Consider the following 13,398-nt stretch of genomic DNA (forward strand, 5'->3'; position numbering starts at 1 on the left):
TTAGACAAAGAGGGTTAAAATGACAAAACTTGTACATAAAGTTTCATATATATATATATATATATATATGAAAAACTATATTTTTCCTTCCTAATCCTAAAAAAATAGGATTCTTGTCTTTACTAAAAATATATATCATAAGTTCTACCTTGAGAGCTAGAAAAGCTAACTTGCAGCATGGTGCTTGACTTGAGATAAATTTTAAAAAATTTAGTAATAAGATCTATGAACTTCTCATATAAATGTGCCTCACAAAATATAGAAAACTCTAAATTACTGCCTTTCTTATTATGTAACAGCACTAATAATTGTTGATACACTGAATTCCTACTAGCATCAGACACTGTCTGAAGTGTTTTATGTGTGTTAAATCATTTAATCCTCATAACAGTCCTGTGAGGTAGAATGACTTATTCACCCCATTTTACAGATAAGGAAAGTGAAGGTCAGGCAGGTGAAGTAACCCCCCCCAGAGATACCCCACAATGCGGGGAGGGACGGTATTCACTCCCAAGTCCAGCACAGGGCACCTGCACCCTTCACCTGCACACAGCGCTGCCCCCTAGTGTGAGTGTGGGTACACACTGCGAGTGTCCATGTGCCCAGGGGCTGCTCATTCAGAAATGACCTTGAAAGGTCTACTTTATAATACAGCAAAGAGCTTATGACCAGACACACACACACACACACATACTCACACACACACACACACACACACACACACACGTGCGCATATATGTATAACTACATATGTGTGTATATATTTGGCATAAACGCATGTATGTTTGACTATATAAGTAATATAAAAGAAATATTTATATATACACCTATGTATGCATATATGTAAATAATATATATACATATATGTGTGTATGTATATATATAAAACATTTACCATGTTTAAAGAGTTTTTCTTACATCTTCCTGTCAATGAGGAAGACACAGCAGAGATTACTAACCCATTTTGCAGAGGAGAACACAGGCTTGGAGAGGTGAAAGTAGCTTACAGCAGGCCCTTCTGGGAGGAGAGGCAGAGCGGGGATTCAAACCGGTAACCGGGTCCTCCGCCTGTCCGCCTAGCTCTCCTTCTCCCCACTTTACACCAGCAGCGCGTCTCCCCAAGCGTCCGAAGACGTGAGCAGAAACCAATGGGAAATAAGGGCCAGGACAAAAGATCTGCCATTATATAGTCTAGAAAATTCTAGAAGACAGCCGGGAAAGGAGGAGCAGCTCTCTGAAGATGAGAGTGTCATGTTAACAGAGAACGGAGAAGGGAAACCGACTCATCTTTTGCTTCCATTCTCGGCAGTAAGGTGGATTAACTTCAAACAGAAAACTGAGGGAAGATAGAGTGAGTGATGTAAATACTAAATGCATAAATCCTTCCGGGAAACAAGAGAGCCTACAACGGACAGCCTCAGATAAATACAATCACATTTGGTTGTGGTGTGTGTGGGGGGGGATCATTGTTATTAATCTCAGGATAATATAAATAATTTCTAATGGCACCTGTCAGATAACCGGGCGCTGCTCCACTGTGTCCCCTGGAAATGAAGACAGTGCTCACTGACCAGATGACAGAGGCCACAGCCATCGCATTTTCACCGAGTCGCTCACCAGCCTGTTCAGCATCCCTTGTGGTCAGGGACAAACATTTGCGAGGCAGGCACTTGGGCCAGAGTTCAGTTGGCGCAGTGCTGTGTACATAGTAGGTGCTTGAAAAATATTTGCTAAACTAAGTAGAATTGGAACCAGGTAGAATTGGAACTCTTTCCTGAGGTAGTTCATGCACAGAAATCCCCTTTCTCTAAAATACCGCCTTCCTACAGGGCCTTAAGAAAAGACCAAAGTCGGGGCGCCTGGGTGGCTCAGTGGGTTAAAGCCTCTGCCTTCTGCTCAGGTCATGATCCCAGGGTCCTGGGATCGAGTCCCACATCGGGCTCTCTGCTCATCAGGGAACCTGCTTCCTCCTCTTTCTCTGCCTGCCTCTCTGCCTACTTGTGATCTCTGTCAAATAAATAAATAAAATATTAAAAAAAAAAAAAAGAAAGAAAGAAAAGACCAAAGTCACTCAAAATTTGTCCTGAGACAAAGAAAACGAATAATCTTTACAAAAAGACACATACAAAACCATTTGGACAGCACAGAGACTTGCTCTTCTCTTAACACTCTGATCTTGGGAAGATAGAATCATGACTGTGTACAACTCCATTTTAATTTATGCTCCAAATGAAAAAGTACTTTTAAAAAAAAAAAAAGTAGCATTTTAAGTGTCAGAGAAAAGGCATATTAAACTATTATTTCTTTCTCGGTGATCATGAAAACATGCATTCTGAAATCAAGACAGCTAGATGCTTAGAAGCCCTACATATAGGGTAATAAATAAGATGAATGAATAATTGAAATTTTGCATTATGTGGCACCAATAGATTAATTTTTACAAGGGAACTTATTTCCAGTAATGATCTTAGGAAGTGATCTCTCATTAGTAGCTGTCAGAGAATGGAGGAGGTGGCCGGCCTTTACTACATAAAATGAAGCAGCGGAGCTGAATTCACACAGATTTCTCTCAGAAGAATATTTTATGGGTAACTCATACCCACTCTAACAAGCCAAGCTGATCCTGAGGTACATCTTGCTGACAGAACATAAAAAGCCTTTCTATTTTTTTTCTTTTTTTTTTTTTTTTTTTTCATTGCTACCAAGCATAGAATTGGTGAGTCAAGCAACTGTTAATGAGTTTTAAGGGGACACTGAAGGCCTAACATGGAAAATAATGCATCTTCGTTTCCAAATTCTGTAAGAATTCAGTCCTCAACGCAGACATAACTATAAAAATGAAGCGGATCTTTAATGGGTATTGATTCAACGACAAAGATACTGCCTGTTCAGACGTCAGATTCTTTAGAGGAGTAGATTTGTTGTGAGTGTGTGTACACACATGAGCCTGTGTGTGTGTGTGTGTGTGTGTGTGTGTGTGATGTATTCCTAAAAATGGACACTGGTCTAAGAAGTTATAATTCCCCGTAAGACCTCCAAATGCCATGCCCATTCGTGTTTTGCGAATGAGAAGTGATTCTGCTATTCTCTCCCGGTCCCTCCTCCCCTCCCCCTCCGCACCCTCCCCCCCTCCCCCCCCCTCCCCCCCCCCCCTCCCCCCCCCCCCTCCCCCCCCCCCCCCCCCCCCCCCCCCCCCCCCCCCCCCCCCCCCCCTTCCCCCCCCCCCCCCCCCCCCCCCCCCCCCCCCCCCCCCCCCCCCCCCCTCCCCCCCCCTCCCCCCCCCCCCCCCCCCCCCCCCCCCCCCCCCCCCCCCCCCCCCCCCCCCTCCCCTCCCCCCCCCCCCCCCCCCCCCCCCCCCCCCCCCCCCCCCCCCCCCCCCCCCCCCCCCCCCCCCCCCCCCCCCCCCCCCCCCCCCCCCCCCCCCCCCCCCCCTCCCCCCCCCCTCCCTCCCCCCCCCCCCCCCCCCCCCAGCGTTCTGACTCTGATACCATGACTTTCGGAGTGTATCCTGCCTTTGTATCCATGATGAGTGACTATTAGCATCAATTTTTGTTACATTCAAAAGAGCCATCAATTTCTCCTTCAATTACATGTTTCGATGTCATGTGGTTATTTTCTGCCTCGTGGATTAGATAGTAATCAGAACCAAAGTGACTTTAACTTGAACTGACCCATAGAATAAAAGTGACCTGAATTATAGAGAAAAGAAGTGGGAAAATAAATATTTACAGTGATGGTCTGAGAAGAGACAGAACAGGTCGGTGCAGGAAAGGCTTTCGGAGACGAAAGTGCCAGAGGAAAGCTCTGTCTTCCTCAATTCTTGTCTTAGCCTTGGCACGAAGGCAACCATCTACCTGGCAAGTATCAAGAGACATATGCATACATGTCCAAGTCTATTTTTGCTGGTTTTTTTGGCCCCATGCTCTTTCTATCATGGGCTCTACCTCTTTCAGAAGGGAGCACATTAAAGGCCCCATGACATTATGTTTTAAATCACAACTTTACACACAGGTTGTGAACTGTAGCAAATTATTTGAGCACCCACCAGTTCAAGATACTGTTGAAAGCTCTGGGAATACAGCAAACAAGACAACTGGGATTCTTACTTTATGGGGCTTTCAGTATAATGGGGGAGAAAGACATTAAACAAATAATTGCAAATGTTAAGTGCTGTGGAGGAGAAGCCCAGGCTGTGATGGAAATGGAACATGGAGGACACTTCCAGGTGTGTGGGAATCAATGTATTTGGGGGGGCAGTTGGTATACAGAAAGCTTCCCAGAAGTGCTGTCACTGAGGCAGAAACCTGGGGGAAGCAGAGTTGTTAGTACTGTGCCATTGGTGTTCAGTTCTGAACTCCAGAACATGCCATTCACTTAGACCTTGAAAGAAGGATAGGGACCACCCCTGTGGTTGTACCTGGCCCGCTTTGCATGATCGTTCCCTTGTGTCTCTCAGAGTTAGCTAGCTGCCAAACAGAATCAGATGGGGAGGTGTTGATGGGAAAGAAAAATATTATAGAAAGAGGAGTATTATGTCTTTGACGTAAAAGAAAAATGTGTCCTAGACATAGACAATGGCTGGAAAAGAAAACAAGGACCCAGTGGCTAAAAGGTGCACCCAATGCTGTGGCTTTATCATTTTGTACTAAAGAACTAGAAAGCCATTGGTATGAAGTGCATTGAAAATGTTACTCAGAATTAAATTCTAAATTAAATTGTGCAGGAGGGCAAAATGGGATGTGGAGACTAGGGTTTAGACTTTTCTAGCAGTTACGGTGAGAGCAGACTGTGGCCAGGATTATAACCATGGAAAATTGCAGCCATATTCGGAAGTAGAATGTACTGTACGTGGGTGTGGGAGGAAAGAAATAGGAATGTCAAGGTTGACATTGAGATGACATTGACCATATCTTGAAATAAGGTGTAATGGGGTCAGTTTTTGAGATGTTGAGTTTTAGGTGTTGATGGGACAAATAGATGGAAATATTGAAAAGGAAACAATGGCTAGTTCTGGAGGGAAGAAGAGAGATCTTGGTTAGAGATATAAATTTTGGAATAAAACACTGTATTTGAGTACATTAAGATAGACTTTCTGAGTATACCTCTATTAGCAAAAGTAAGGGGATTAGAAACCAGTACTATTAAAATACTTAAGAGCTTCATGAAGCCCGCATCAGTGGAGAGGAAATTCTATATTGTAGTAATTTTTTTTTAAACAAGAATGATTATGAATGACTATATAGTTTTCTTTTTTTTTTAATTTTTTTCTATGTAGTTTTCCATGTGCTACATTTTTTAAACCTGTCCCTTATGTTATAATTTATTCAATTTATAGCCTACAACATGTTTTCACCCTTTCGTTTTGTATATAAATATCTGCTTCTTTGATGGTTTCCTTACAATTGTTTTTAGGGATGATAACCATTTGTTAAAGACTTTAATGTATTTCCAGAATTCTCTGCATAACCACTTTACTAATTGAAACTATTAACACCATTATACGAGCATGTGAGGCAAAGACTTTTTAGCCCAGGGTTCTAGAAGAGAGGATTTGTGACCAAGGATTTTACTAGAGGTGATCTCTCCTTTTAAAGTTCCTTTATTCCTGGAGAACTCCAATAACAGGGTACTACCCTGAGGGGAAGGATCAGGTATATGCGGCTCGCACAGATCCTATGGGTCTCCCTCCTGCCCAGTATCCTTCCTTTCTTCTCCAACTATCCCAAAATACTAGGCACAAGAGAGTCTTGAACTACTGCCAAACCTACAGTGTATTTCTGAAATACTGTTTGAACAACCTATTTGCAGTTTACCCCTCTGCCTTTATGAATTTCCTAGGCATAGACAGACCTTTGCTTGGACCCATTCTTTCTTGTTTTTTACATCTGTTCCAAACTCTTCCTCTTGGGTCTACTGGCACAACCTCTCGTCCTGGGTTTGCCATTATCCCTGACAACTTTAGCCAGTGTTGTTATCACAGATAGGGACAAGAACCTGAACATAACCCCAAGCCCTGGGACACAGGGAAGCCAGCTGGATCACAGATGGTCTAGTGAATGCTCCAAAATGATTCTGAGATTCACACCAAGACTTAGAGTGGAGAATCAACTAGTTAACTTTAATTTAGAAACAAGGTTGTATACGTGTAACAGAAGTGTGAAAATAATTGCATTCAGGATGTTTGTAGTTACAGTTACTGGAAATTGGTATAAATCTTTTTTTTTTTTAAACACATAATGTATTATTTGCTTCAGGGCTACAGGTCTGTGAGTCATCAATCTTACACAATTCACAGCACTCACCATAGCTCATACCCTCCCTAGTGTCCATCACCCAGGACCCCTTCAGTGGGAAATTGGTATCAATGTTAAACCAGAGGACTTGAACTCCTTACTGGAAGGGGCCAAATGTATTTTGTTCCTTTAGTGGCCATACGATCTTTGTAGCAGGTGGTGACTTCCCCTACAGTCATTTTTCTCCCTGTGATGCCTCTCCCTTCCTGTCTTGGTACCCTTACCTTGGCTGTTTCTGAAACAAGCCCCTTGGCTTGAGCAATGTCTACTCTATTGTTTGAGTTTAACTGTCAATTTCTCGGGAGGGTTTTCTAAAATGCCCAAAGTGGGAAGGATTTTTTGAGGTATACCCCCCAGAACCCCTGAGTTACTTCATCACACTTGCCACAGAGATTAATTTAGACCAGAAACTGTGTGCAAATACTCACTCTCCAGAACACAAATAAGCATGTGTGCGTGTGCGCGTGCACGTGCGCGCACACATACACACACACACACACACACACTCTTAAACTTTTACTGTTTTCCTATCTTGCTCAGTTGAATCTGCCCTCTAGTCTGTGAAGGATATCCTAGGCAGTCCCATAATTTCTCGGACATTTTAGATACTAAAACTCAGACCAGTCCTTGAAACTTCCAATCCTGGATCTTACTGAAAACTTCCCTCCCTCTCTCCCCTAGACTCCAGCTGTCTGCTGAAAATGAGGGGCTTCTGTTTGTAGCAGCTACGGCTTGTCCACTCTCCTAGCTGATGATTTCTGCCTCTCTGACTTACCCTACCCAGCTGCCCATGTCTTTTGATGACCTTACTTCAAGTGTCAACTCTTTCATGGGATATATTTTTGGAAGTTGTGTCTGGGGACAGCCTCCTGTAGTTGCTACTGTAGTTGCAGAGGATACACCATCTCTCGTGCACCTCCTCTCTCAGCTTAGCTGTCAGTCAGTAGTGAATTGTGTTTCATCAAAAGACTCTTGCTTCTGAGGCTTCCTGTGTACCAGAAGACCTTCTCAGGAGCTGCTGGTGGTGGTGTTCGATATCAACTGAGGTTTGCCATGTCCATGTTAGGGACTTATGTAGTCATGATGCACCACGACATACTGGCCATGCAGCTTGCTCCTTCCCACTGCCCCTCCAATGAGCTTGTCATTGACTTGGCAATGTCTTGTCAATTGCCCGTTCAATGATCAAGTCATTGTCTTGATCTTTGTCTTGCACAAAGACTGGTCAACATCATGACCAAGCTGTTATCGCTCTCTTGCAATTACCTCCAACTGGCACCCTTAGCCCTGCAGTCTATCTTTACCAAATAAGCAATGTGATACTGTGTTAATGGAAGATAGATCACCCTAGTACTCAAAATCCTTAAATGAGTGTTTTCCATCTCATTCCAAGTAGAAGACATACTTTTTACAGGGCTTACAGGGCCAAGTGATTCAGCCTCACCAATTCAACAGCTGAATCTGCTCCCACTTGGCTCTAGCCACATTGGCTTTCTCGTTGCTCCTCAAACCCGCTGAGCCAGTCCTGCCTCAGGACCCATGCACTTTGTTTCCCCATCTTTCCGGATATTCTCCTACTACCTTCTTGGCTCAACCCCACTTCCTTAGACTCTGCTCAAACATCTCCTTATCCTAAGTACCCTCCAACAACCCACATTAAATGTCAATCCTCTGAGCCTCTCAAGTCCTTTATTTTTCTTTGTAACGGTTATCACCACTTGACATATTATGTGTTTATTTTCCATCTTTATGACCCACGTCCACAACAACGCATAAACATATAAGAAAGTTAGCTTCATACGTGAGGTCAGAGACTTTGCTTTGTTCCTGTTGGTATTCTCAATGCTTAGAAAAATCTCTAGCAAGTACATGGTAGGTATTTAATATTTAGTTTGAATGAATGAATAAATAAGTCCAGTAATTAATAATTAGTAAATCTGTTCCCTAAGTAGATATTTGAAACAGAAAATGGAATGCCTGCCTCCCCTTTCTGCACAAGTCACACTAATATACACCTGGCTTGAGAGAGAAGGACAGCTCGCCCTCTTCCACTGGGGAGCACGGCATTCCCCACAGGCCAAGGATCCCCAACCACCTTCTTGTCTGCCCAGTTCTCTCCTTACATAGAGGGGGATGAGTCAGTAAAACAGGTTTGGCAGCCTCTTATTACATCCTGGGGGAGGGAGAAGTCTGACTCTAATTGTTGGCTCGTCCTGGAGCTACTTTTTAAATTAAGGATATTTGTCCCTGTAATTCTCAACTTTGGATATTTAGCTATATTTCCAGAATAACAAAGAGAAAAAAAAAACCCTACTCAACATCTTAGCACAGATTTATAACGAGTTGCATTATGTCCCCTTTAACTCGATTGTATAGACTGTGAATTAAAACACGGTCGCTGACTTGCTTGTGCTGCATCCCCCTCCACACTTGTTTGCACTCGAGGTTTCCCGCGTGCCCAGCAGGGGTCCTAGTATGTGTCGGGTGCTCCGTGAATACAGTCTTCTGAGCCTCTCTACTTCACATCAGTGATCTTTCAACTTCTGCCAAGTAGATGCTCCATCTTTGGCTTTGTTTGCTTTGTTTCCATGAAAGTCACCGCTGCCTTCTGGATGGCCTCTGCACTTCTTATTCCTGCATGACGGGTAAGTGGCATGCTTAGCCACTGTGAAGGTCTCCCTCCCTCCTCATCTTAAGGGACAAATTCTGCCACAGCGCTCCGAGATGACATTACTGCAGTGCCTCCAAGAGAAGAGCTTTCTAGAATTTCATCATGATTGATTTACATTTTCAAAAAATATAGACAGGAGAGTCGGAGATATTGTCACATCAAATAAAAAAAGGCATTCCATCCTATGGCACCATCTACTGCCATTTGAGTGATAGGCAGTTCTGATAAGAAACTGTTAAATTAGAAATAAATCTCCATCTTTCCATTTGAGGAAGTGGTCAATTTCTTTATCTCTGCCATGTCATTAGTTCTTTAGGCACTGGGGCCACTGAATAATTTGATTCGTCTGGGACACTCCATGGCATTAGTAGTTAATACATCTTTGAAATAGCTTTCATATTCTGTACTACTGGTAGGTTCTAGTCACAGAATTATTCAATAAAGGATATCTTTACAGAGTAGGCACATGAATTTTTTCTCCCCAGTGGATTAAAAAAGGGCAGTGTTTCATGAAAGTACTGAATTAATTTGTGATAAGAAATATGGAACGAGGAAATAGGAAGGGACCCGGTGAACTCTACTCTGTGTTACAGATTGCCTTATAAAACCTTAATCAGACCTTCATCAACTTACTAACTCCAGATAGGTCAACGGGAAGTAAAACTTCCCTTTAACAAGCAAAGAGAATTGTTTTAAAGGTAATCAGACTTTATATGTATAATCAGACTTTATATGTGTATATTTGTCTTTCTGAAGTGGGTTTGAAGTCCTTTATAAACCGCACGGTCCTCTAAGAGAGGCAGAAAAAGATGAGCATTTCCCAAAATATGAAGGCGCAGCCAGGTTGGGCTTTGGTTAAGAAAGGAAGTCTACAGCAGGGTTAAGAATTGCTTTCAAGTTTCCTGACTCCTGGTTCCATGGTCAAGTCAGGTTTTATGTTCTGTTATGACTACGGTTTGCCCTGGGAATTTGACCAAGTGTTTTTCGAGAAGAACTTCTACATGAGACATTCTGCCACTACATATGCATTATAATTTACACATGTAAAATAAGCTAGAAGAGAAGAAATTGGCAGAACATTCAGATGCTTGTAAAAATGTGAACAAGTCTGTAAATTTCACTAATTGAGGTCCATTAAAGGAAAGGCCAGTCTGAATTCATAAGACTAAACTCTGAAATCTTATAAGTAAATTGGGTTAAAACTTCAAAGTATACCAAGAGAAAAGAAGGAGCTGAATGAGTCCCTAAGCGTAGTTTATATTCTAAGCACTATATTAGCATCTTTGTCTATGAGATTTAGTAACATGTAACCTCCATGTGATGTAAATGCTATCATTGTCATTTTTCAGTTTAGGAAACAAAGGATAGAGAAGCTAAGTGAGTCCCTTAAGCTCACACAACTACTAAGAGGTGGTGGCTAAGAAAATTTGTCTTCTGCTGCCCCATACTACAGCTTTCCTATTTCTGATAACACAAACATTGAGGTTAATCAGTGCAGCAAAGACAAAACCCAATCCTTGTCTACATCAATTTACCCACACTAGCACATTGACAATTAGATTTTTATACATAAATGCTTAGTGTAAAACTACTTGGAATATTGCTTATGTTAGGAACTGGGAATATATTCTTTGTATATTAAGGGGCTAGAGGCAAGGGAGATTCTGGGATTGATATACCTGGTGAATTTTTTGTCTTAATCCATTCTGTGTTGTAATTAGAAGAATCAAGATTGCAGGGCATGATATTTTCACTTTTATACTTGCTGGATCTTCTAAGAAATGGGCAAAGATAGAAAAGGAAAAGAGCCCTGATATCATGAAACCTGATATTTGAACTGTTAAAACTGTTCTTTAACTCTGTGTCTACCATGTTTGTTTTCATACTGGATCAATTGGTCTACTCATTTAACAAGGCTGGTGCCTGGCTGAGAGCACGCCTGAGGTGAATAAGCTCAAATCCTTCATTCCTCCATCCAGTCCATTATGTCCTTAATGAAACGCCCATCTAATCAGTGCACTGGCAAGCATTTGAATGAATACAAAGATGAATGAGACAAATATTAGAGTTCACTGTAAAAGGAATGGGATGGCGGCCGAGCAGGCAGTGGCTCATAGAGTGAAAGGCAATCACGATGTAGAGTAAAGGACTCTTCAGGATGAACCTGGAGCATCTGATGGTTCCAGAAAGTAAAGAGATACTAACAACAAAGCAAAAGTCTATCATGAGGCTATATGAAGGCCTTTAGGCGCCAACTAAAAGTGGTCAAAGCTGGAATAATTTGAGCAACAAAATAAAGCAATACAGCAAAGTAATATTGGATAATACCCTGAAGTATAAAGTACATACCCATGAGTCATAGGGCTATTGGTAAATGACCAGATAGATAGACTCATTGGTAGATAGATAGATAGAGATAAATCTCCTCTGAAGAAATTTATAAGTAGTCTAAGTAGTTACTCCCCTTTTAAGGAAGTAAAACACAATGTCCCACCCTCCAAGTGTGGGCTGCACAGAGACATTTTCAAAAGAAAAAGAACGACTCTGCAATAGGCAACATTAACAAGCCTATGTTAAGCCAGGCAGTCCAAGTTAACATCAATAGTGAGAAGTCATGGTAGCATGTACCCTTGCTAGGATATGAGGAGAATGGCACTTCACCTCTGTGGTCTTCTTTCCAAAGTACATTACCTCAGTCTCCTGATGAGAAAAACAACAGACAAATCCCAGCTGAGGGAGATTCTGCAAAATACCTGACTACAATCCTTAAAATTGTCATAGTCATCAAAAATAACAAAATTCTGAGAAACTGTAACAGCGAAGAGAAGCCTAAGGAGACATGATAGCTACATGTAATATGGTGTCCCAGATAGGATCCTGGAACAGGAAAAGAACATAAGGGAAAACTGAAGAAATCTAAAAAAAAAAAAAAAAAAAAGTCTGGCCTGAAGTTATAGGAAGGCATCATTATTGGCTCCTTATAATGTGGGATACTTGATATGGGGTATAGAGGAACTCCCTGTAGTATTTTAACAATAATTCTGTAATTCTGAAACTGTTCTAAAAACATGTTTATTTTAAAGTTTGTGTTTGATAATGCTTAAGAGAAGAATTCATTTAAAATATATGAATTCAAAGTTCAACATCTAGAGCCATTGGACAGCTACTCTTGCTTAAAATTCACTGGTCAAAGACAAAATAGAATTAGAAACCTGCTCTTGAGTTTATGTTCACTGCTGATTGATGGGGTTCACTCTGAGTCATTCAGCTGTGCTTTGGTGTATGATTTGGTAATCAGAACCCCACTATTAAGAAAGATTAATAGTAATAATCAGCCTCATTGTATCCCTTTGCTACAGCATATGGGAGAAGGAACAAAATGTCAGATGGCAAGGATGAACCTCCAACCGCTGGTCTGTTTCTCTTGTTCTTTTAGCTACTCTCTTTCCAGAAACCTTAACTTCTGGGTTGATAACTAATGGGATGTATATCAGAACATAGTTACTATATATTCAGAACACAAGCTTTTTCCACCATGCAACATAGTTGCTTGAAGGATTACTTTGGCAAGAGATTATTTTACTATAAGAAATAATTTTAGGACTCTAGCTCTAGGAGAAAAGTCTAGATCCCCTAATTACTTTCTGTTTGCTGCAGTTTCAGAATAGCTATTTGTCTGGGTTTATAAATTACATGTTTGATACTTAATATTCAAAGATCAGTCCTCATAGAAAAACGCCACCTGTCAGTCATTTGTTGAGTATCAACTACATGGCAGACATTCCTATAGTTGCTGAACAAAGGAGACTTATAAGTCCCTCCCTTAAATTTTGGTGTGGAAAGACAATAATAAAGTAAAGTAATAGACAATAATAATGTAAAGTAATAGTAATAGTTTTGTATTATTATGGATACTTTGAAGGAAATAAAATGGAAAGTAACTTTGAGTAAAGGCCTCAAGAATGGCAAGTAGGCATCCAGACAAGGAACTGGATGAAGAATATTCCAGAGGAAAAACCCAAGGGTGCCTGGGTGGCTCAGTCAGTTAAGCATCTGCCTTCAGCTCAGGTCTTGATCCTGGGGTCCTGGGATCAAGCCCCTTGTCAGGCTCTCTGCTTGGTGGGGGGCCTTTCTCTGGCTCTCTCTGTCACTCTTTTTCTCTCTCATGAATAAAAAATAAAATCTTTTTAAAAAAAAGTGCAAAAACCAGAACATGGGGACTCACTTGGTATGGAGAGCTGAGATTCAGGGAGATAATTCTGGTCAGCTTGCAAAAGTAGCATCTAAATCCTACATAGAAGGTCCCTTGGGCCACGGTAGACCACTTGGGTTTTACCCTAGGAACAGTCTGAAGCCAGTGGAGGATTTGAGCAGTAGACCTGATTTATAATTGTGAAGGAATGCTGTCAATTCTGTGAAGAAGAGGTTGTAGGG

Source organism: Mustela putorius, unplaced genomic scaffold (assembly GCF_011764305.1).
Source record: "Mustela putorius furo isolate JIRA1106 unplaced genomic scaffold, ASM1176430v1.1 tig00003932_pilon_pilon_pilon:0A:0A, whole genome shotgun sequence".
NCBI lineage: Eukaryota > Metazoa > Chordata > Mammalia > Carnivora > Mustelidae > Mustela > Mustela putorius.